This window comes from Tursiops truncatus, chromosome 12 (assembly GCF_011762595.2).
Source record: "Tursiops truncatus isolate mTurTru1 chromosome 12, mTurTru1.mat.Y, whole genome shotgun sequence".
NCBI lineage: Eukaryota > Metazoa > Chordata > Mammalia > Artiodactyla > Delphinidae > Tursiops > Tursiops truncatus.
Genome location: NC_047045.1, coordinates 16,041,807 through 16,065,957, shown reverse-complemented (window position 1 = coordinate 16,065,957; position 24,151 = coordinate 16,041,807). Strand labels below are relative to the sequence as shown.

The following is a 24,151-nucleotide window of genomic DNA, read 5'->3' as shown; positions in this document are numbered from 1 at the left end:
TAGACCTGTGTTTTATGGTCTACAATACTAGAATCTAAATGAGTAAAACGTATAGACCTTAATGAATAAAAATAGTGCAATCCAAGTATTCTACATACAGAGTAGTCCTGTATAAGGGCTAAAGAAAGATTTTCTTCAACTTAGAAGGATTCGGAATGCAGGCCATCTCTGTACCCGACATGAGGAACTTCTTTAGGAAACTATTCTAATTAAATTAAATCAGAACAAATTCTCAAGATAGGGAAAGATGAAGATCATACCAAATGATAGTAAGCAATAAATACTGCTATACTGCTGTAATACTGATACAGTGAGAGCTTAATCTATATGAATATAATGATAGTAAAACTGAGGATTGGTAAAATGGGTAATATAAAGATCACACACACATGTACATATACACACACTTAGGCACACAAACACTAAAGGGGAGAAACAATAGCTTAGACCAATAATCTAAAGTTTTGGTAATTAAACACTATTCGGAGAATTAAACCATATAAAGCTTTAATCTCAGTGGTCAAGAGATAAGAAATTAGGTAAGCCAACCAAATATGGAGGGGCCATTCATTCTTTAAAATTAATATGACAATATGGAAATATAGGTTCAATATTCCTTTGAAGATAGAATGACAAATGGTAGACAAATGGAGGTATACTTTCAAACTTCCAAATTAGTGAGGGCATAAGCCATAAAAGGAAACATGTTCAATCAAAATTCAAAAAGATAAAATATAATATAAAGAAATTTATCATAGAGGATATTAAGTTAATGGAAAAATTATAATGAATATGAGTGACTCTGTTTCCCTAACAGAAAACAAACGTTATTATTTTTGTTATTTATTTATTTATTATTGTTTTAAAAGAAATGTGACCAAGTTCTAGTCTTTACTGATGGGAAGTCAGCATCTAGAAAGAGAGATCACTCAATTGTACATTGATTAGACTGTTTCCATGAATTTTGGAATTAATCCCTATGAATTAAAAAATCCTCACTTTTCATTTTGAATTTAAAGTAACTGCATATCTTAAATTCCTACTTGATCATCTTCCCTCTTATCTCTCTTCCTTCTACAAACAATATTTTATATGTTTATTATAATATTTCTCTATTGTGGTTAAGAGTCATTTCTGTCTACAGATTTTGGCTTCCTGGAAGAAATATTGAATATTACACATTATAACAGCTCAATAAATGTTCTATATCAAGAAAACTTATCTCTCTCCTTATTATAAACCCTTTGTGTGATTGATTTTGTCACATTCCCATCATTCATAGGGCGTAACATTAACGTTTTGCTAAAAAGAATGTGATCTCAGTGATTGTTGAATGAAACTGAGTTTAATACATAGAACACTTTCAAATATAGGAAATACTGTTAAGAAACAAACTAGAACATGAGACATCAGAAGGGTGAAGAAAAATGACATGGACATCAAGGTCTAAATCTCATCTGCTTTGTTCACAGGCAGCTCTTTTGTTTTTAATAAACATGCATTTCCTTTTATTTGGCCACATATTTAGCAAAATTAACTGTCTCTTTTTCTAGCTCACAGAAGAGTTGAAGCAGCATATTACAAAGGTGCTCATTGGACGAGAGGATTTTAAAGGTAGGTACAAGGTACACATGTAGCAGTAAGAAAAGATTGTTAATTGCATAAATGTGAGAGAAAATACGGACAAGTTATACAAAGCAGATTTAAGAATTGTAGTGACAAAATGTGTCCTAGAAACTTAATGGCTCTTTTGGACATCTTTCTACCACAGTGAAATCAATAAGAACATGTTTTTAATGATGACATTGCTACTTAAAAATGTACAAAGTGTTCCACAATCCATTTGTTGTAGAGTGAACGCAGTGCAGTTTTAAATCTTTCTATCAAAATAAGAAAAGGAAGAAAGTTCATTTATTATAACATTCACTAAATGAATGCCTCATTCTATGGCAAAGCCTAAATGATGCTCCATTTTACATTATTTTATGTTCTTTTAAATGTGATATGATTTGTGTGTATTTCCTCTCATTCTTTGAACATCACTGAAAAATAGGTAAAGAAATGATTTCTACTGCATAGGAGGAGATGTAAGTTTGCAGATAACACAAATTCCCACACAAAACCACTTTGGACAATAATTTTGAAAAAACAATTCTAAATGTTTTGTCTTCATCCATTAAAAATGTTAAATCTATTTTTCATATACTCATAGTTTGGACTATTTCCTCAAAAATACACTATTATTCTTTTATTTTTATTTAATTTACTCTTGTTATAGATGCACAATCACTGAAATTTACAAGTCAGTTGAGTGCAGCAATTCTTTCAAAAAAATGTGCTTTGTTTGAGCTGTAATACTGGCTAGGACATTGTTAAACCTCCCTGCAGGACCAGGAGGAAAGAATGAAGTGATGAATAGAGGTAAAGAATATACCCAAGTGCACAGATAAAGCTATGTTTTGCAATGGTTGAAGGCTGTGGACTTTGTCCAGTACCTTCCAAGGTATTATTTCTTCATGAAATGGTATTCTCAAAACAAGTTCTTCAAATGTCAGAAGAAAAGAGGTAGCCAATAGCCTAGAGCTTGGAAAAGCAGTGAAACCTTTTTAGAAGTAACCCTGCTTGAAATGTATTTTGATTGCATTTCCTGATGTAATGTTTTCTCCCGCCATGGTCCATTGTTTAGTGAATTTGTTTGCAAAAATAAAAATGTTTTCGCCTGCTGATCTCCAAAGTAAACATGATCAAATTAAAGCTCAAAAGATGGCTTTACAGATACCATATAAGAGCAGTCATTTTCAATATTCTTTTATTTTACATGACCATTGCCAGGAGGTAAAAACTGATGCTGAAAATATTCTCATTAGATTGAAAGTTATCAAGACCCATGAAAGAACTATTTCTTTGAAAATGTGTTTGTTCCTTTCTCTTTCTCCTCAACGCCTTCTTGAATGGTATAAAGTACAAATTAGCACTCAGAAAGTTGTTTATGTAGATGGATTCATTTGATTACATAATAATTCCCTGATGGGATAGCTTATTCTTGTGCTCAATTACATAAATACTATATAAGAGTGATGAATGAGGATTTACTGAGATCACTTTTTTTTTTTGACACTGCCCAAAGTTGAAACAAAACATTGGGCTTTCTGCTTTTGGCTTGGTAAAAACATTGGGATTTATTTTTCCCCTCAGGGATCACAAGTGGGTAAAGTGACATAGAGATAAAAGTCATTTTCTAAATAAAGGTACAGTCGAGGCACCCACACAAGAAACTCCAGGTCTGACTGACGAGTCAATCGTCGCAAAATTTCGTAATTCAGATGCACAGCTGGGATTGAGGGTTGATTTAGGATGTATGCTGTTCAGGATTACAGCTGAGAGGAACACACTTAATGAGGATTGAATGGGTATTTCATTCATTCATGTTTGTTCTACAGCATATCTGAAATGTGTGCTATCAAAAGAGATTTGGTTCCACTAACATCAAGTAGAGCAAGTGCATGTATTCTCCCGGAAAGGCACTGAGTGATTGAGTGATTCTTTTTCTGTTTCTTCCTGGTCATATTTAAGTCTAGCTCTAAGCATTTAGTTTTAATTATCATTGGTTAGTCTAAAAAAGGATATAAGTATTCTTCTGAAAAAAATGTATTAAAATGTTCCCTAGTAACATTGCATGCTTTGGAATGCTCAATTTACATTATGAAAGCATTAGGTCAAAAAACAGCAATGGCAATGACAAAAATATACCTCGAATTAATAAAGCTTTCCCACAGCACTTACACATTTACTCTATAAAGTTAGTTTTCCACTTTGTTTTTAGTGAAATCACAAGTGCTCAGAGCCAGTATTATCGGTTAATTGTAGCACACACGTGCAGGATGCTAATTATGTTTGGATTTATAGTAATACTTCTTAATAGCATGGGATTATTAGCATGGGATTTATAGTAATACTTCTTAATAGCATGGGATTATTCATGAGAAATAAACAGATCACACAGGAAAGCAATTTCATCCTTCAACCTTTCTTTTAAAAACATGCAACTTAGCAATTATTTAGTAATAGTACTTCTAATGCATAGACATTATTTGATTAGTAGACCACATCTGAAGTATAGGAAAAAGGTTAAAACAAAATGCCTTCATTTTTCGTGAGATAAAACTCCAAATAGTCTCCAATAGCATGATATCATATATCTTCCTAATATCTTTTTTTTTTTTTTTTTTGCGGTACGCGTGCCTCTCGCTGTTGTGGCCTCTCTCATTGCGGAGCACAGGCTCCGGACGCGCAGGCTCAGCGGCCATGGCTCTTGGGCCCAGCTGCTCTGCGGCATGTGGGATCTTCCCGAACCGGGGTACGAACCCGTGTCCCCTGCATCGGCAGGCGGACTCTCAACCACTGCGCCACCAGGGAAGCCCATTCCTAATATCTTTTAGTTAATTTCCAGGTAAATAAAATATACAAAGTTCACATGCAGTCTTGAGAACAAGATAGGATGGGAACTTATTCTACCCCTCGTCATCAGAGTTTCACTGCCCAGAATATGCAAGCGATGGTTGTATAGATTTCAGTCATCAAATTTTCTCAAGACAGGCCTCCATAACTATTCTATTTTGCTGTAAATAAAGCTAATTATTTCTGTGTTTTGGTTACTTACATTATGCATCGACAGCTGTCATCTGGCTCCAATCTATAAAAAAGCAAGTAACACTTAAAAGTGTTAAGGAGGGCTTCCCTGGTGGCGCAGTGGTTGAGAGTCTGCCTGCCGATGCAGGGGACACGGGTTCGTGCCCCGGTCTGGGAGGATCCCACATGCCGCGGAGCGGCTGGGCCCGTGAGTCATGGCCGCTGAGCCTGCGCGTCCGGAGCCTGTGCTCCGCAGCGGGAGAGGCCACAGCAGTGAGAGACCCGCGTACCGCAGGAAAAAAAGAAAAAAAAAAAAGTGTTAAGGAAACAAATCCAAGATTACTGTTCAAAGTCATAATATAAGTGTTCTTAGTGTGTTTGGACAGGGAAAGTCTTAAATGGGTATTTATTGAGGCTATTCAGGCTTCATCCATTATTTGAACTTCTAGCAACAATTAAGAATTGACATAAACATTCAAAAACAAATAAGACTATGCAGTTCAAAACCACACCTTAATCCTTAACCCTTTCAGCATTTAAAAATAGTAGTTACAGATTTTTAATTGGGAACTGGCGCTAGTAAAATCTGGAAAAATGGTTAGTTTCTTATAAGCCAGACGAAGTCAATTTATATGGTACCCTAGGGTATCAGAAATAAAAAATGAGCCATTTCAATTTGATAATAATATTGTAATAATAAAGACAAAATTTTTATGTTAATCCTTCAAGGAAGATTTTCACGTTAACCACATCGACAGAATTGTGGAGGAGGAAAAATAATTTTTCCTCTACTCTTCTAGGTTCTTGGCTGAGAAGATAAATTAACAGGAGAAAAACAAACCAAAATTTAATAACACGTATATCTCCTGTATACAAGGGAGATAACCAGGAAAATTGAGTCCATTCCCTGAAATGGCCTAAGCCATCACCTTGAATACCATCTCCAGCTAAAGACAAAAGATTTTGGGGCTGGGGAACCAGTTATGAGAAGTTTTCATGCAAAGCACAATAAACAAGAGTATGGTTGTTATGCAGATTTGTCTCTACCTTTTCCACTGCTAAGAGTTTCTAGAGATATAGTCATCTCCCTCTTCCTGGTACAGGGAAGGAGACGCCCTTATAAATGGAGATGTCTCTTACAAAAGGGTTACTTCTACTCAGTTTCCAGAGTTTCTTCTATGTCTGCTGTTTCTAAAAATAATCAGCCAAAAAAAATCTTACGTCAAAGAGGCATATTTCAAGGTGGCAAATTCTGTTGCCCTTCTGAATAGCTCTCATTCTTGAAGTTATTAGTGCCCTGTTATTTTCTGGTCATCTTAATTACATAAAAACAATTTTTCCTGCCTGTGTTATTTAAGAAACAATGACCCTAAAGAGTAAGGTGAAGTAGTTAATTGAAAGAACTCTCTTCTGAGCATTTATAAATGAGATTTATATTCCAAAACTGTATGGAAGATTATTTATATTCCAAAACTGTATGGAACATGTATTTTCAATTTCATGTGTTTGTTTCCCTTTCCCTTCTTTTTTCTATATATTTTAAAGAAATTTTAAAATAAAATGTATGTAAAATATAAAAATATTCCCAAAGCTTAGAATATCTACTGCAGATATTTTGTCATATTTGTTTCTCATTCTTTTTACTTAAATAAAACAAACTTTAGCAGTTTAGCTAGTCTCCTGTAATGAACCCTGTCAGTAATATTCCCCTCCAAGCTCCCCAGAGGCAACTGCCATCTGACATTTTTATAAGAATCTTTCCAATCTATTTATATTAAGATTATTATCCTCTGTGTTTTTCAACAATATTTGGTGAAGTGTTGTGTGTATTATCCTCCATCTTTCCATTTTCATTCAACATTATTTTCAACATCTCACATGTTGATCTGTCTGGAACCAGCACCAACATTTTGAGCATCCCACTATTAATAGATATTTAGATTCATTCAGATTTTTCAAGATTACAATTGCCAGTGTAATTGGCAATTGTAAGATTGCCAATCTTGAAAATTCATTCAGAATTTTCAAGATTACAAATGCCAGTGGTAGTTTGATAGGGATTGCACTGAGTTTGTAGATTGCTTTGGGTAGTATAGTCATTTTCACAATGTTGATACTTCCAATCCAAGAACACGGTATTTTCAAGATTACAATGCAAATGCTCAGTTTGGTGTCTTTACTTTGCATGTGGGGAACAGATGAAAAATGGATGAAGTTGGTCATGTATCTGCTCATCAAGATTATGGAGATGGAAAGGGGCAAGGAAGGTGAGTTACCATGAAATGATTATGATAATTGATTATGGCTGTTAAGTAAGGAGGAGGAGAGGGGGTGTATGAGTTGGCTTGGGCTCCCATAACAAAATACCACAGACTGGGCGACTTATATAACAGAAATTTACTTTCTTATGTATCTGAAGACTTGAAGTCCAAGATCAAGGTGATATCAGGGTTGGTTTATGGTGAGACCTATCTTCCTGACTTATTCTATGCCATTTTATATTTTTATTTTTTTATTGGAGTATAATTGCTTTACAATAGTGTTTCTGCTTTATAACAAAGTGAATCAGCTTTGCGTATACATATATCCCCATATCTCCTCCCTCTTGCATCTCCCTACAGTCGTCCCTAAACCACCCCTCTAGGTGGTCACGAAGCACAGAGCTGATCTCCCTGCGCTATGTGGCTACTTCCCACTAAGTATCTGTTTTACATTTGGTAGTGTATATATGTCCATGCCATTCTATCACTTCGTCCCAGCTTACCCTTCCCTCTCACCTTGTCCTCAAGTCCATTCTCTACCTCTGTGGCTTTTTACTGTCCTGCTCCTAGGTTCCTTAGAACCATTGTTATTTTTTTTTAGATTCCATATATATGTGTTAGCATATGGTATTTATTTTTCTCTTTCTGACTTACTTCACTCTGTATGACAGTCTCTAGACCCATCCACCTAACTACAAATAACTCAAATTTCATTTCTTTTTCTGGCTGAGAAATACTCCATTGTATATATGTGCCACATCTTCTTTATCCATTCATCTGTCGATGGACACTAATGTTGCTTCCATGCCCTAGCTATTGTAAATAGAGCTGCAATGACTATTGTGGTACATGATTCTTTTTGAATTATGGTTTTCTCAGGATATATGCTCAGTAGTGGGATTCCTGGGTCATATCGTAGTTCTATTTTTAGTTTTTTAAGGAACCTCCATACTGTTCTCCATAGTGGCTGTATCACTTTACATTCCCACCAACAGTGCAAGAGTGTTCCCTTTCTCCAAACCCTCTCTAGCATTTATCATTTGCAGATCTTTTGATGATGCCCATTCTGACCTGTGTGGGATGATACCTCATTGTAGTTTTGATTTGCATTTCTTCAATGATTATTGATGTTGAGCATCCTTTCATGTGTTACTTGGCAATCTGTATATCTTCTTTGGAGAAATATCTATTTAGGTCTTCTGCCAATTTTTGGATTGGGTTGTTCGTTTTTTTCATATTGAGCTGCATGAGCTGCTTGTAAATTTTGTAAATTAATCCTTTGTCAGTTGATTCATTTGCAACTATTTTCTCCCATTCTGAGGGTTGTCTTTTTGTCTTGTTTATGGTTTCCTTTGTTGTGCAAAAACTTTTAAGTTTCATGAGGTCCCACTTGTTTATTTTTGTTTTTATTTCCATTGCTATAGCAGATGGGTCAAAAAGGATCTTGCTGTGATTTATGTCATAGAGTGTTCTGCCTGTGTTTTCCTCTAAGAGTTTTATAGTGTCTGGCCTTACATTTAGGTCTTTAATCCATTTTGAGTTTATTTTTGTGTATGGTGTTAGGGAGTGTTCTAATTTCATTCATTTTTATGTAGCTGTCCAGTATTCCCAGCACCACTTATTGAAGAGGCTGTTTTTTCTCCATTGCATATTGTTGCCTCTTTTATCAAAGATAAGGTGACCATATGTCTGTGGGTTTACCTCTGGGCTATCTATCCTGTTCCATTGATCTATATTTCTCTTTTAGTGCCAGTACCATACTGTCTTGATTACTGTAGCTTCATAGTATAGTCTAAAGTCTGGGAGTCTGATTCCTCCAGCTCGATTTTCTTTCTCAAGATTGCTTTGGGTATTTGGGGTCTTTTGTGTTTCCATACAAATGGTGAAATTTTTTGTTCTAGTTTTGTGAAAAATGCCAGTGGTAGTTTGATAGGGATTGCACTGAGTTTGTAGATTGCTTTGGGTAGTATAGTCATTTTCACAATGTTGGTACTTCCAATCCAAGAACACGGTATATCTCTCCATTTGTTCATATCATCTTTAATTTTTTTCATCAGTGTCTTATAGTTTTCTGCATACAGGTCTTTTGTCTACTTAGGTATGTTCGTTACTAGGTATTTTATTCTTTTTGTTGCAATCGTAAATGGGAGTGCTTCCTTAATTTCTCTTTCAGATTTTCCATAATTAGTGTATAGGAATGCCAGAGATTTCTGTGCATTAATTTTGTATCCTGCTACTTTACCAAATTCATTGATTAGCTCTAGCAGCTTTCTTGTAGCATCTTTAGGATTCTCTATATATAGTATCATGTCATCTGCAAACAGTGACAGCTTTACTTCTTTTCCGATTTGGCTTTCTTTTATTTCTTTTTCTTCTCTGATTGCTGTGGCTAAAACTTCCAAAACTATGTTGAATAAGAGTGGTGAGAGTGGACAACCTTGACTTGTTCCTGATCTTAGTGGAAATGCTTTCAGTTTTTCACCATTGAGAATGATGTTGGCTGTGGGTTTGTCATATATGACCTTTATTATGTTGAGGTAAGTTCCCCCTATGCCTGCTTTCTGGAGGGTTTTTGTCATAAATGGGTGTTGAATTTTGTCAAAAGGTTTTTCTGGATCGATTGAGATGATCATATGGTTTTTCTCCTTCAGTTTGTTAATGTGGTTTATCACATTGATTGATTTGTGTATATTGAAGAATCTTTGCATTGCCGGGATAAACCCCACTTGATCATGGCGTATGATCCTTTTAATGTGCTGTTTGATTCTGTTTGCTAGTATTTTGTTGAGGATTTTTGCCTGTATGTTCATCAGTGATATTGGCATGATATTTCTTTGTGACATCTTTTTCTGGTTTTGGTATCAGGGTGATGGTGGCCTTGTAGAATGAGTTTGGGTGTGTTTCTACCTCTGCTCTATTTTGGAAGAATTTGAGAAGGATAGATATTAGCTCTTCTCTAAATGTTTGATAGAATTCGCCTGTGAAGCCATCTGGTCCTGGGCTTTTATTTGTTGGAAGATTTTTAATCACAGACTAAACTCAGTGCTTGTGGTTGGTCTGTTTATATTTTCTATTTCTTCCTGGTTCAATCTCAGAAGGTTGTGCTTTTCTAAGAATTTGTCCATTTCTTCCAGGTTGTCCATTTTATTGGCATAGAGTTGCTTGTAGTAATCTCTCATGATCCTTTGTATTTCTGCAGTGTCAGTTGTTGCTTCTTTTTCCTTTCTAATTCTATTGATTTGAGTCTTCTTCCTGTTTTTCTTGATGAGTCTGGCTAATGGTTTATCAATTTGTTTATCTTCTCAAAGAACCAGCTTTTAGTTTTATTGATCTTTGCTATCATTTCCTTCATTTCTTTTTCATTTATTTCTGATCTGATCTTTATGATTTCTTTCCTTCTACTAACTTTGGATTTTTTTTTCTCTAATTGCTTTAGGTGTAAGGTTAAGTTGTTTATTTGAATTTTTTCTTCTTTCTTGAGGTAGGATTGTATTGCTATATACTTCCCTCTTAGAACTGCTTTTGCTGCATCCCATAGGATTTGCCTCATTGTGTTTTCATTGTCATTTTTTTCTAGGTATTTTTTTGATTTCCTCTTTGATTTCCTCAGTCATCTCTTGGCTATTTAGTAGTGTATTGTTTAACCTCCTCGTGTTTGTATTTTTAAAAAATCTTTTCCAGTAATTGATATCTAGTCTCATAGCGTTGTTGTTGGAAAAGATACTTGATACAATTTCAATTTTTTAAAATTTACCAAGGCTTGATTTGTGACTCAAGATATGATCTATCCTGGAGAATGTTCCATGAGCACTTGAGAAGATAGTATATTCTTTTGTTTTTGGATGGATTGTCCTATAAATGTCAGTTAAGTCCATCTTGTTTAATATATCATTTAAAGCTTGTGTTTCCATATTTATTTTCATTTTGGATGATCTGCCCATTGGTAAGAGTGGGTGTTAAAGTCCCCTACTATGATTGTGTTACAGTCAGTTTTCCCTTTTATGACTGTTAGCATTCGCCTTATGTGTTCATGTGCTCCTATGTTGGGTGCATAAATATTTGCAATTGTTATATCTTCTTCTTGGATTGATCCCTTGAACATTATGCAGTGTCCTTCTTCATCTCCGGTAATAGTCTTCATTTTAAAGTCTATTTTTTCTGATATGAGAATTGCTATTCCAGCTTTCTTTTGATTTTCATTTGCATGGAGTATCTTTTTTCCATCCCCTCACTTTCAGTCTGTATGTTTCCCTTGGTCTGTAGTGGATCTCTTGTGACAGCATATATACAGGTCTCATTTTCGTATCCATTCAGCCAGTCTATGTCTTTTGGTTGGACCATTTAATCCATTTACATTTAAGGTAGTCATCAGTATATATGTCCCTGTTACCATTTTCTTAATTTTTTTGGTTTGTTATTGTAGGTCTTTTCCTTCTTGTGCGTTTCCTGCCTATAGAAGTTCCTTTAACATTTCTTGTAAAGCTAGTTTTTGTGGTGCTGAATTCTCTTAGCTTTTGCTTGTTTGTAAAGGTTTTAATTTCTCCATCAAATCTAAATGAGATCCTTGCTATGTAGAGTAATCTTGGTTGTAGGTTTTTCCCTTTCATCACTTTAAATATGTCCTGCCACTCCCTTCTGGCTTACAGAATTTCTGCTGAAAGAACAGCTGTTTACCTTATTGGGATTCCCTTGTATGTTATTTGTTGTTGTTCCCTTGCTGCTTTTAATATTTCTCTTTGTTTTTAATTTTTGATAGTTTGATTAATATGTGTCTTGGGGTGTTGCTCCTTGGATTTATCCTGTATGAGACTCTCTGTACTTCCTGGACTTGTTTGACTATTTCCTTTCCCATGTTAGGGAAGTTTTCAACTATAATCTCTTCAAATATTTTCTCAGACCCCTTCTTTTTCTTTTCTTCTTCTGGGACCACTATTATTCGAATGTTAGTGTATTTAGTGTTGTCCCAGAGGTCTCTGAGATGGTCTTCAATTCTTTTCATCTTTTTTTCTGTATTTTGCTCTGTGGTATTATTTCCACTATTTTATCTTCCAGGTCACTTATCCATTCTTCTGTCTCAGTTATTCTTCTGTTGATTCCTTCTGGAGAATTTTTAATTTCCTTTATTGTGTTGTTCATCATTGTTTGTTTGCTCTTTTTTTTTAATTTCAAAATAATACAGGTTTATTTTCAAACATTTATAAAATACAGAAGAGAAAAAAGAAAACAAGAAAATAACTATAATCCTGCTTCCTAGAAAAATACTGTGAGCATTTCAGTATATACCCTCCTATGCTTTTTTCTCCTGTTCATGAATTTTTAAAGCATACGATTAGAATTATGCTATAGATATGTCATATAATCTGTTTTGAAATTTTCATACATTATTAACTACTTTCTAGATCTAAATATTGTCTGTGACTGCGCTGTTCAGTACTGTCACCACAGCAGCATGGGCTGTTGAGCACTAGAATTGTGGCTAGTTAGAATTAGGATGTGCTGTAACTACAAAAAAAACACATCAAATTCCAGAGGAAGTATAAAAAAAGGGAAAATGCCTCATTATTAATTTTTATACTAATTACCTGTTGAAATATTGGATTAAATAAGATATAGTAATAAAATTAATTTCACTTTTTTTCATGCACCTACTGGAAAATTTAAAGTTACAAATATCATTCACACTCTGTTTCTGTTGGACAGCACTGGTTCTATAGCAGCATTTTTATAGCTGCACAATTTTATACCACATGAATATAATTATTTAACTAATTCTTAATCAGTCCCATAATGTTGAATCTTCAAGGTACTTCTTATTTTTCAGTATTAAAAATTACTCTTGGAACACCCTGTACATAAATCTTTTTGCACATCTCTGATTATTTCTTTAGGATTTACTGCTAGGAGTAGAAATGCTGGGAGAATGGAAATTCTTTTTTTTTGGCTGCATTGGGTCTTCATTGTTGCACACAGGCTTCCTCTAGTTGTGGTGAGCAGTGGCTTCTCTTGTTGCAGAGCACAGGCTCTAGCCACGTGGGCCTCACTAGCTGTGGCTCCAAGGCTCTAGAGCGCAGGCTCAGTAGTTGTGTTGCATGGGCTTAGTTGCTCTGCAGCATGTGGGATCTTCCCAGACCAGGGCTCGAACCTGCGTCCCCTGCATTGGCAGGCGGATTCTTAACCACTGTGCTCCTGCCCTGCCATGTGCATGGCTGCCCCCGCGATCAGCATCCCTCACTGCAGTGGTACGTTAGTTACAATTGATGAACTTACATTGATGCATCATTACCACCTAAAGCCCATGGTTTACATTACATACAGTTCATTCATAGTGTTGTATATTGTATGGGATATGATGACCTGTATTCATCATTGTAGTATACAGAGTATTTTCTCTGCCCTAAAGATCGTCTGTGCTCCACCTTCCCCCAACTTCTGGCAACCACTCATCTTTTTACTGTCTTCTTTCCCTGAATGTCTTATTGTTGGAATCATACAGTATGTAGCCTTTTCTGATTGGTTTCTTTCACCTAGGAATATGCATTTAAGTTTCCACCATGTCTTTTCATGGCTTCATACCTTCTTTCTTTTAGAGCTGAATATTCTATTATCTGAATGTACTACAGTTTATTTACCCATTTACCTATTGAAGGACATCTTAATTGCTTTCAAGTTTTGGCAATTATGAATAAAGCTGCTATAAACATCCATATTTCTGTAAACGTAAGTTTTCAACTCCTTTGGGTAAATACCAAGGAGTGTGATTGCTGGATCGTATGGTAAGAGTATGTTTACTTTTGTAAGAAACCACCAAATTGTCTTCCAAAGTGGCTGTACCATTTTGCATTCCTACCAGCAATGAATGAGAGTCCTTATTGCTCCATATCTTCACCAGCATTTGGTGTTGTCAGTGTTCTGAATTTTGGCCATTCTAATAGGTGTGTCAGTGGGTATTTTTTGAGCCACTGTGAGAATATCAAACGGAGTCTCACTGTTATATTCCAAACATTTCTAATTACATCAAATTCTGCGTGATTGATAGCTATAAAAATTTCTGGCAATTTAAATTTAATACATTTAACTTTCTCCTAATACCTAAGATCTTTAAAATAATAATGTTTTATTATGAAATAATGTTTAAAGGCAACTGTAAAACCAGGCCATAAGTATTATGTTATCTTTATAAATATGAAGACTTCTTGCAAATATTCAGTTTTTCTCAAACTTAAGAAGTTTTTCTCAAAACTTTCCTTAAATATCATGTTTTCCATAGTAAGACTTCCATACAAATTTAGCTTTCCCATGTAAATTTGAGAAAGCTTGCACTTCATTTTATTTGTTTAATTGCTTTATGGCAAAAAGATACAAAATAAAACTTTAGATAGACATTAAAGAGTATAGAGTATATATAAAATTTTTAATAGATTGCTTATCATTAGATACAGAACTTGGGTAGTTACTCCTTTCCAACATAAATACTTCGTCTTACTTATTTTAAGAATTTTCTTTCTCCAATTCCTAACATTTTAATCTCCATTTTATAAATTTATTTATTTACTTATTTTTGGTTGCACTGGGTCTTCGTTGCTGCACGCAGGCTTTATCTAGTTGCGGCGAGTGGGTTCCCCTCTTTGTCACGGGCTTCTCATTGCAGTGGCTTCTCCTGTTGTGGAGCACAGGCTCTAGGCATGTGGACTTCAGCAGTTGTGGCACGCGGGCTCAGTAGTTCTGGCTCGTGGGCTCAGAAGCACAGGCTCAGTAGTTGTGACGCATGAGCTTAGTTGCTCCGCAGTATTTGGGATCTTCCCGGACCAGGGCTCGAACCCGTGTCCCCTGCATTGGCAGGTGGACTCTTAACCACTGCACCACCAGGGAAGCCCTCATCTCCATTTTATAAATGAAAAAAATAAAAACACAGGAGTTCAGTAGATTCAAGCAATTTTGAGACCCAGTCTACTGTTTTATTCACTTCCTGCTTATCAAATTCATGGACACGTGTTTATTAAGTGCCCTCTGCATGTCATGTCTTCACGGGCTCCCAGTAAAGTCTTCCCATAACAAGGTGTCCTGGTCAGGAGATGGGGCCTCCAGTAGTGCTTGTTGCCTGCTAAGTGAATCTTGAGTTGCATCTTGGGTTGGAAGGAAGAGAGAAGGAGGCAGTTTTCCTTTAGGAAAACACATCCTTAAATTCTACCCTTTCCCAGTGACCCAATCTCACTTCCTCACTTCTCCTTTCTTTTTTTTTTTAACATCTTTATTGGGGTATAATTGCTTTACAATTGTGTGTTAGTTTCTGCTTTATAACAGAGTGAATCAGTTATGCATATACATATGTTCCCATAACTCTTCCCTCTTGCGTCTCCCTCCCTCCCACCCTCCCTATCCGACCCCTCCAGGCGGTCACAAAGCACCGACCTGATATCCCTGTGCTATGCGGCTGCTTCCCACTAGCTATCTACCTTACGTTTGGTACTGTATATATGTCCATGCCTCTCTCTCGCTTTGTCACAGCTCACCCTTCCCCCTCCCCATATCCTCAAGTCAGTTCTCCAGTAGGTCTGTGTCTTTATTCCTGTCTTACCCCTAGGTTCTTCATGATATTTTTTTTCTTAAATTCCATATATATGTGTTAGCATACGGTATTTGTCTTTCTCTTTCTGACTTACTTCACTCTGTATAACACACTCTTGGTCTATCCATCTCATTACAAATAGCTCAATTTTGTTTCATTTTATGGCTGAGCAATATTCCATTGTATACATGTGCCACATCTTCTTTATCCATTCATCCGATGATCGACACTTAGGTTGTTTCCATCTCCGGGCTATTGTAAATAGAGCTGCAATGAACATTTTGGTATATGACTCTTTTTGAATTATGGTTTTCTCAGAGTATATGCCCAGTAGTGGGATTGCTGGGTCATATGGTAGTTCTTTTTTTTTTTTTTTTTTTATGTAAATGAGAGTTTATTGACGAAGACAAAGTCAAGCTTCCCCTGACCCCCACCCTCCCCAAGAACAGATCCCAACAACAAAAGAATGATAAGCCTTCACTGGGCAACGTTTACCACTCCCCCCCCACCCCCTTCTCTCCAGAGTCCCAAGGTTCACAACACAGACACACAAAATGGGCTCGGGCGAGGACAGACACTCAGGGAATCTCTGACCAGCAAGAGTTCTGGGTGTGTGTGTGTGTTTCCCTTGCCCTTTGTAAGACACCAGCTGACGTTACAAAGACATACTGAGGCAGAGGAGAGGGGAATGCAGGGCAATCTCCACTCCGATCCCCAGTTTGGCCAGGCTTGAGATGGGCCCAAAGGGAAGCTGTGGTGGAGGCAACAGGCTTTGTCTCCTCAGGAGAGAGGTCCTTTCCGTGGAACAGAATCCCTCCCTAACTGCTCAGGGGCAAACCGGGAGGCAGCCTCTCCAAGGAGTGAAGAGTTCGCACGCGGATTGGCTCAGTCAGGTCAGCTGAGAACAGCAGCTGTTTCCCCTCACTGCCGGGGAGGCTGAGAGAAGCCTGGTTTCAGGGGTGGAGGAACGTATCTTGGTGCAAAATTGTCTTGTCTGCTTACCCTGACACACGCTCTTCCTTCTGGAACTGCAGTTTGCTTTGAGATGAGAACACTGCATTTGTAGTGTGGACCTTCTTCACTGCTTGTATCCAACTGACTCCACGAGTGATTTCCCAAAAAGGGGACTTTACCCACCTGCTTTTCTACCCCACCTGTCACCAACTGACCCACCTCCCACACGCAATCCTGTGCTACTTCCTGATCTCCACGTGCCCGAGGGGTGGTGAGCGCAGGACATGGCTCCTGACCCTCACCCCAGAAATTCTTCTCTCGGAGATTCTCAAGGTTTAAGAAGCTGCTTTGGGGGACCTGCACCCCCAAACTTTGCAACTGGTATGAATCACAGTCATTTCACTTGCGACAGGGTTGGGGGGTAGTTTCTGCTCTTGTTTTCTATGATTCCTCCTTCTCTTGGACTCACTCTTAGGTCTGGGTCCTACATGAGGCCTTTGGACCCAAGTGCCTCTGATTTGAGCAGGGGCATCTGAGAAGCAGTCTTGGTCACGGACCCTGAATCCTGGGCACTGGTCGGCACAGGTGCCCACAGATGAAACAGTGTGAACTCTGCTAAACAGACTGGTGTTCCAGGCATGAAGCATTCTTTGACAGATCACACCCAATGTGTCCAGGGGGCAGGGGGTCCTCACATCTCCCAGTCTTTTGAGAGATGAAAAGAACCGCTTGGCCCTCTAGGTGATCTCAATTGCCTTGGAGCCTAAGCAATACAAGTAAAGAGCAGATAGAGAACTGAAGGATCAAGTGAATCTGTGGCATCCCGAAGCTCACTTCATCCCTGCACCCATCCTGCTGGCCTCAAGAACTGCGGCTCCAGGAGACTATTAGCTACTCCTTCATTCTGGCATCAGGATTTACCTTCAAGTCCCTGGAAAGATACTCTGCTGCTACCGGATGCCAATGAATGGAGTGCCAAAATCTGTATGAAGTATGAGAAGAGCCATAAAGAAGCAGGCACAGAAAAGGTAAAAGAAAGGCATTGAAGGAAGAAAGTCATGGAGCCGGTCCTGCAGTGAAGACAACACTGATGAGGACTTCGGAGACCCACTCCCCCACCTCTGCTACTGATCATTAACAGGTCTTAGGCAATAACACCCTGTTTGTCTTTTATCTTTTTCCTTTTTAGAAAAAAAAGGTTGGGTAAGTTATTACTTAAAGTCTGTTTCAACTGTAAAACTAAGATTTTAGATCTGAATTGGACCTGAGAGTTAAAATAAATCCAGAGCGGGAGATGGGGGAAGGGCATTTTGGTTCCTGTTTCCCATCTCTATTCAAATTCCTTAATCAGTGTTATTAATAGATTAGATCAGTGGAAAGGAATGTAGTAAGTTCTCATTTTTCTCAGCCTCAATGCTGACAGGTCCTATTTCCTGCACCCTGCAGCACCATTCAAGAAAGACCACCATTCCTAACTGCAGAGCATCAGAGGAGATGATAATACGGGGCAGGGGGAATCACAAGGAAAAGGAGTTTGGAGAGAAAAAAAAGTGATCAGGGACAAGGCTGCCACAGACAAAAATCCCCTGATGGGGTGGGCAAGAAACTGCGTCTCTTCCTCCAGGACTGTGTGGTTGTTTTAACACTTTTTATCAGTTACACACTATTCCCTCAATTTCTCATATGTACAAAAATATAAAACAATAAAGTGCAGTTTACGTTTCAGTGACACTTTTCCTTGCTTTAATTTTTTTTTGTCTTTTTCTGCTTTTGAAACGGGCTCTCGATCACAAAATATCGAACTACACTCAAAAATGCCAGCCACTGGTACAGGATGGAGAGGCCCACAAGTAAGGACAGATAGCAGCAGGTGGCACGAGGTGGGAAGTGATTGAAGCAGTGGTTACAAATGGTCACAGGAAGCTAAAACTATCCAACAGGTTGTGCCCTAATGTTAGCACAGGTTAGACTAGTCACTACCTTGGTGGGTGGCCTCAGTGTGTTTGGGTTCAGATTCTACACGGCAATACAATTTTCTTCCAGTTAAGAGTTCTTGGCTTGCACCGATCACAGGGTGGCCAGAGGGCACCGGACCAGTCTATTAGTTTTTCAAAATGCTGTCGTAGACCTGATAGATGTACTGGGAGACTTCAGGAGCTCTACACTTCAGCGACAGCGTGTAATTGGGGTTTCCTGGCTGGATACGTAGCTCAGCCAAAATCCAAATGCCATTAGTGAGCTTCAGGGATTGGTACAGCATGTCCTGCCCTTCCACATTCCTCTTGGCAATAGTATAAACATTGTTGTTTTGCAACTTGCTGGAAACAGTGTCAGCATTTAAATGACATTCCTTAATCTGAAACTGAAGTTCATTTTCATTGGGAATATCCTTCCATGTTGCAAGGAAGACCTGGCGCTCCATTTTGCCATCTTCTACAAAAAGCACGTTGAGTGGGATGAGGCAGCTGAAGTAGAAGACATCAATATTGTTTTTCACAGCCACCTGCAGGTTGTTCAGAGGCTCCATCTTCATGACTGGGCCCAAGGTGTTGAGAGGCAGGGAGACATCAATGCTCTGGTTTGGCATCAGTGGTGTATGGATGGCCAGAGGAGTGCTGGGGATGACACCAAAGCTATTCTTGTTAAACTGAATTGCAAAGTCTGTCATGTGCTGCAAAGCTTTGTTGGTGAAGTTCATTTCCATATAGATGTGCCCTTGGCGGTGAGTAAATGTTCCCGAAATCTCCAGGCCCTTAGCCTTTACTGCAGGCAGCCAGACAGCCTTAGGAGCCACATATCCACCAGGTGCCATGCCTATCCCCGTGGAGAGTTCAAATAGGTCATTCAGACCACTGCTGACCACAGCAGGAGTAGGTGAAGGAGCAAAGGTTGCAGGCACTGATGATGGGATGAAGGACTGTCCCACTGCCGGACTTCCTCCAATGCCCCCGCCAAGGTCACTGCCAAGCAGACTATCTAGTCCTCCTCCCAAGAGATCCACTGCTCCCATCTGCATGGAGGATACCTGTGGCACATTGACTGGGGGACCAAGGTCAAGGTTTAAAAGATCCCCCAGAAGGTCACCTTGAGAGGGGATAACCTGAGGCTGTTCCAGGTTGGTGGCAGTGGTGGTGCCAACAGGGCTGTCACCCGCATCAGTGCTCCCATGATGTACTGGCAAGTGTTTGCGATGGATTCCATGACTTCCTTCCACAAAAGCATTGGGCGGCTTATGGTACACTGAGGCCAAAGAACCAATGTGGCAGATGAGCTCATCCAACAGAGTTGGCTCAATAAGATCTGTCTCCTCAGAGATCAGTGGCTTCTCGGACAAGACTACTTCTTTGGCTGTGACAGGATCAGTTGAGAGAAGGCGCCAATAAATATAGCCCCGGTCTCGAAGGTCAGGATTATCAGAATCCTGTGTTGCCAAACTCAAGACCTGCTGTACCAGCTCCTGCGTTTCTGATGGTTTCTTGAGAAACAGCTTCACTATGGCAGTAAGCAGAGTGAGCTGTACCTGGGTGCTTTCATCATGAAAACCTTCCAGGAAGCTCTCTAGTAACTCATCTGCATTGTCAATTCTTTCAGCATATTCTCCCACAATCCAAATCATAGCTGCGCGAGCGTCTGGCTCATCCAGTGAGTCTAAGTTCTCACACAAAGTGGCAATGATACTTTCATATTTGGTGGGGTATTTGCGGAAGATATCCCTGATGACAACAATCGCCTCTTGGACCACATAATTTACTTTGGTTTGGATGAGATCAAGCAATGTGCTTACACAGCGCTCTGCAGATTGCTCCACCTTGATGGCACACCGTCCAATGGCCCGCACAGCTTTGCGCACAAAGTCGACATCCACCTCTGTGGCATATTCCTTCAGTTCTGCCAAAACCTGAGCAATGTTGGCTTGGGATGCCAAACGAATCATGATGTCCAATTTCTCTAGTTTCACATAGATGGGATCGTTGTACTTCACAAAGAAAACTTTGATCTCCTGCTTCAAGATTTCAGGCCTTTTCTGGACGATTAAGTTGATGTTCCTCAGGGCGACATACTGCACCTCTGGCTCCCCAGACAGCAAAGTGACAAGTGGAGGGGCCAACTTCTTCAGCAGCATATTGTAGTAGTCAGAGTCCTTGGGTAACAACTCTAGAAATTTCATTAGGACTTTTACTGCTGAAAGCACCACTGCTGAGTTGGCATGAGATAGCCGAGGAGTTACCCGCTCACAGATACTCTGAGCCTCCCGGTCATCTTTAGGGTTGTAATTAGACAGGCAGTCCAGGATGAAAATCTGGCCCCATTCGGTGCACTCATTCAGGGCTGTCAGTAGCTTATTAATGTTCTGTGGATTCAGATCGAGTAAGTTGCTGTTTGGGTGAGATTCACTGATTTCAGATAATGCTGCTACAGCATTAGCCACCACCATTGGATTTGAATCTGCTATGAGATCCCGCAGAGAGTCCAGAAATCCCTGATCTTCCACCATTTGGGCATTGATGTCATGGAGTTTTGCCACACAGACTGCTGCTGTCTTCCGAACATAGGGATCTTCATCCTTTAAGCACTTGCGGAGGGGCTCACAGAGATATTCTGTAATCTTGTCCACCCGGATGCACCCCATGGTTCTGACTGCCAAGGCCCGAATCAGAGGATTGGGATCTTCACAGTCCTTCACAAAGCTGTTGACAGCCATGATGGCCATGTCTGGCTGACTCTTGGCATAGTTCATCAAGTAGAGATACACGAGCTTCTTTAGTTCCAGGTTGTCAGTCTGCATACAATTCACTACATCTGGAAAGAGAGAGCTCACATCTTTCCCCACAGTCATAGCAGCAATCACTTTCTTCACAGCCTCTTTCCTCTTTTCTTTCTTTTCATTGTTGAGTTCAGCCTTTAATTCAAAGATTTCTCCTTTTTTATTGGTTGTGAAGTACTTGGAGTCAGTCATGGTTGTGGATCTTTAATGTGCACCGGAGGCAAGGGCAAGGGTGGCAGCAGCAGCCACAGAGCACGGCCCGAGCGTTGTTGTAATGGTTTCCTGCACGTCACGACTCCCATATGGTAGTTCTATTTGTAGTTTTTTAAGGAACCTCCATACTGTTCTCCATAGTGTCTGTACCAATTCACATTCCCACCAGCAGTACAGGAGTGTTCCCGTTCTCCACACCCTCTCCAGCACTTACTGTTTCTAGATTTTTTGATGATGGCCATTCTGACTGGTGTGAGATGATATCTCATTGTAATTTTGATTTGCATTTCTTTAATGATTAACGATGTTGAGCATTCTTTCATGTGTTTGTTGGCAGTCTGTATATCTTCTTTGGAGAAATGTCTATTTAGGTCTTCTGCCCATTTTTGGATTGGGTTCTTTGTCTTTTTGTTATTGAGCTGCATGAGCTGCTTGTAAATTTTGGAAATAAATCCTTTGTCAGTTGCTTCATTTACAAATATTTTCTCCCATTCTGACGGTTGTCTTTTGGTCTTATTTATGGTTTTCTTTGCTGTGCAAAAGCTTTGAAGTTTCATTAGGTCCCATTTGTTTCTTTTTGTTTTTATTTCCATTTCTCTAGGAGGTGGGTCAAAAAGGATGTTGCTGTGATTTATGTCATAGAGTGTTCTGCCTATGTTTCCCTCTAAGAGTTTGATAGTTTCTGGCCTTACATTTAGGACTTTAATCCATTATGAGCTTATTTTTGTGTATGGTGTTAGGGAGTGATCTAATCTCATACTTTTACATGTACTTGTCCAGTTTTCCCAGCACCACTTATTGAAGAGGCTGTCCTTTCTCCACTGTACATTCCTGCCTCCTTTATCAAAGATAAGGTAACCATATATGCGTGGGTTTATCTCTGGACTTTCTATCTTGTTCCATTGATCTATCTTTTAGTTTTTGTGCCAGTACCATACTGTCTTGATTACTGTAGCTTTGTAGTATAGTCTGAAGTCAGGGAGCCTGATTCCTCCAGCTCCGTTTTCTGTTCTCAAGATTGCTTTGGCTAGTCGGGATCTTTTGTGTTTTCATACAAATTGTGAAATTTTTTGTTCTAGTTCTGTGAAAAATGCCAGTGGTAGTTTGATAGGGATTGCATCGAATCTGTAGATTGCTTTGGGTAGTAGAGTCATTTTCACAATGTTGACTCTTCCAATCCAAGAACATGGTATATCTCTCCATCTATTTGTATCATCTTTAGTTTCTTTCATCAGTGTCTTATAATTTTCTGCATACAGGTCTTTTGTCTCCTTAGGTAGGTTTATTCCTAGATATTTTATTCTTTTTGTTGCATTGGTAAATGGGAGTGTTTTCTTGATTTCACTTTCAGATTTTTCATCATTAGTGTATAAGAATGACAGAGATTTCTGTGCATTAATTTTGTATCCTGCTACTTTACCAAATTCATTAATTAGCTCTAGTAATTTTCTGGTAGCATCTTTAGGATTCTCTATGTATAGTATCATGTCATCTGCAAACAGTGACAGCTTTACTTCATCTTTTCCAATTTGGATTCCTTTTCTTCCCTTTTCTTCTCTGATTGCTGTGGGTAAAAATTCCAAAGCTATATTGAATAAGAGTGGTGAGAGTGGGCAACCTTGTCTTGTTCCTGATCTTAGTGGAAATGCTTTCAGTTTTTCACCATTGAGGATGAGTTGGCTGTGGGTTTGTCATATATGGCCTTTATTATGTTGAGGAAAGTTCCCTCTATGCCTGTTTTCTGCAGGGTTTTTATCATAAATGGGTGTTGAATTTTGTCAAAAGCTTTCTCTGCATCTATTGAGGTGATCATATGGTTTTTCTCCTTCAATTTGTTAATATGGTTTATCACATTGATACATTTCCGTATAGTGAAGAATCCTTGCATTCATAGAATAAACCCCATTTGATCATGGTGTCTGATCCTTTTAATGTGCAGTTGGATTTGTTTGCTAGTATTTTGTTGAGGATTTTTGCATCTATGTTCATCAGTGATATTGGCCTGTAGTTTTCTTTCTTTGTGACATGCTTGTCTGGTTTTGGTATCAGGGTGATGGTGGCCTCCTAGAATGAGTTTGGGAGTGTTCCTCCCTCTGCTATATTTTGGAAGAGTTTGAGAAGGATAGGTGTTAGCTCTTCTCTAAATGTTTGATAGAATTCGCCTGTGAAGCCATCCGGTCCTGGGCTTTTGTTTGTTGGAAGATTTTTAATCACACTTTCAATTTCAGTGCTTGTGATTGGTCTGTTCATATTTTCTATTTCTTCCTGATTCAGTCTTGGCAGGTTGTGCATTTCTAAGACTTTGTCCATTTCTTCCAGGTTGTCCATTTTATTGGCATAGAGTTGCTTGTAGTAATCTCTCATGATCTTTTGTATTTCTGCAATGTCAATTGTTACTTCTCCTTTTTCGTTTCTAATTCTGTTGATTTGAGTCTTCTCCCTTTTTTCTTGATGAGTCTGGCTAATGGTTTATCTATTTTGTTTATCTTCTCAAAGAACCAACTTTTACTTTTATTGACCTTTGCTATTGTTTCCTTCATTTCTTTTTCATTTATTTCTGATCTGATTTTTATGATTTCTTTCCTTCTGCTAACTTTGGGCTTTTTTTGTTCTTCTTTCTCTAATTGCTTTAGGTGGAAGTTTAGGTTGTTTATTCGAGATGTTTCCTGTTTCTTAAGGTGTGCTTGTATTGCTATAAACTTCCCTCTTAGAATGGCTTTTGCTGCATCCCATAGGTTTTGGGTCATCGTGTCTCCATTGTCA

The 24,151-nt window shown here is 38.6% G+C and overlaps 1 pseudogene; it reads right to left on the bottom strand.

Moving 5' to 3' along the window:
• Positions 1-18,124: 18,124 nt before the first annotated feature.
• Positions 18,125-21,487, bottom strand: LOC117314467 (AP-1 complex subunit beta-1 pseudogene; annotated as a pseudogene).
• Positions 21,488-24,151: the final 2,664 nt, after the last annotated feature.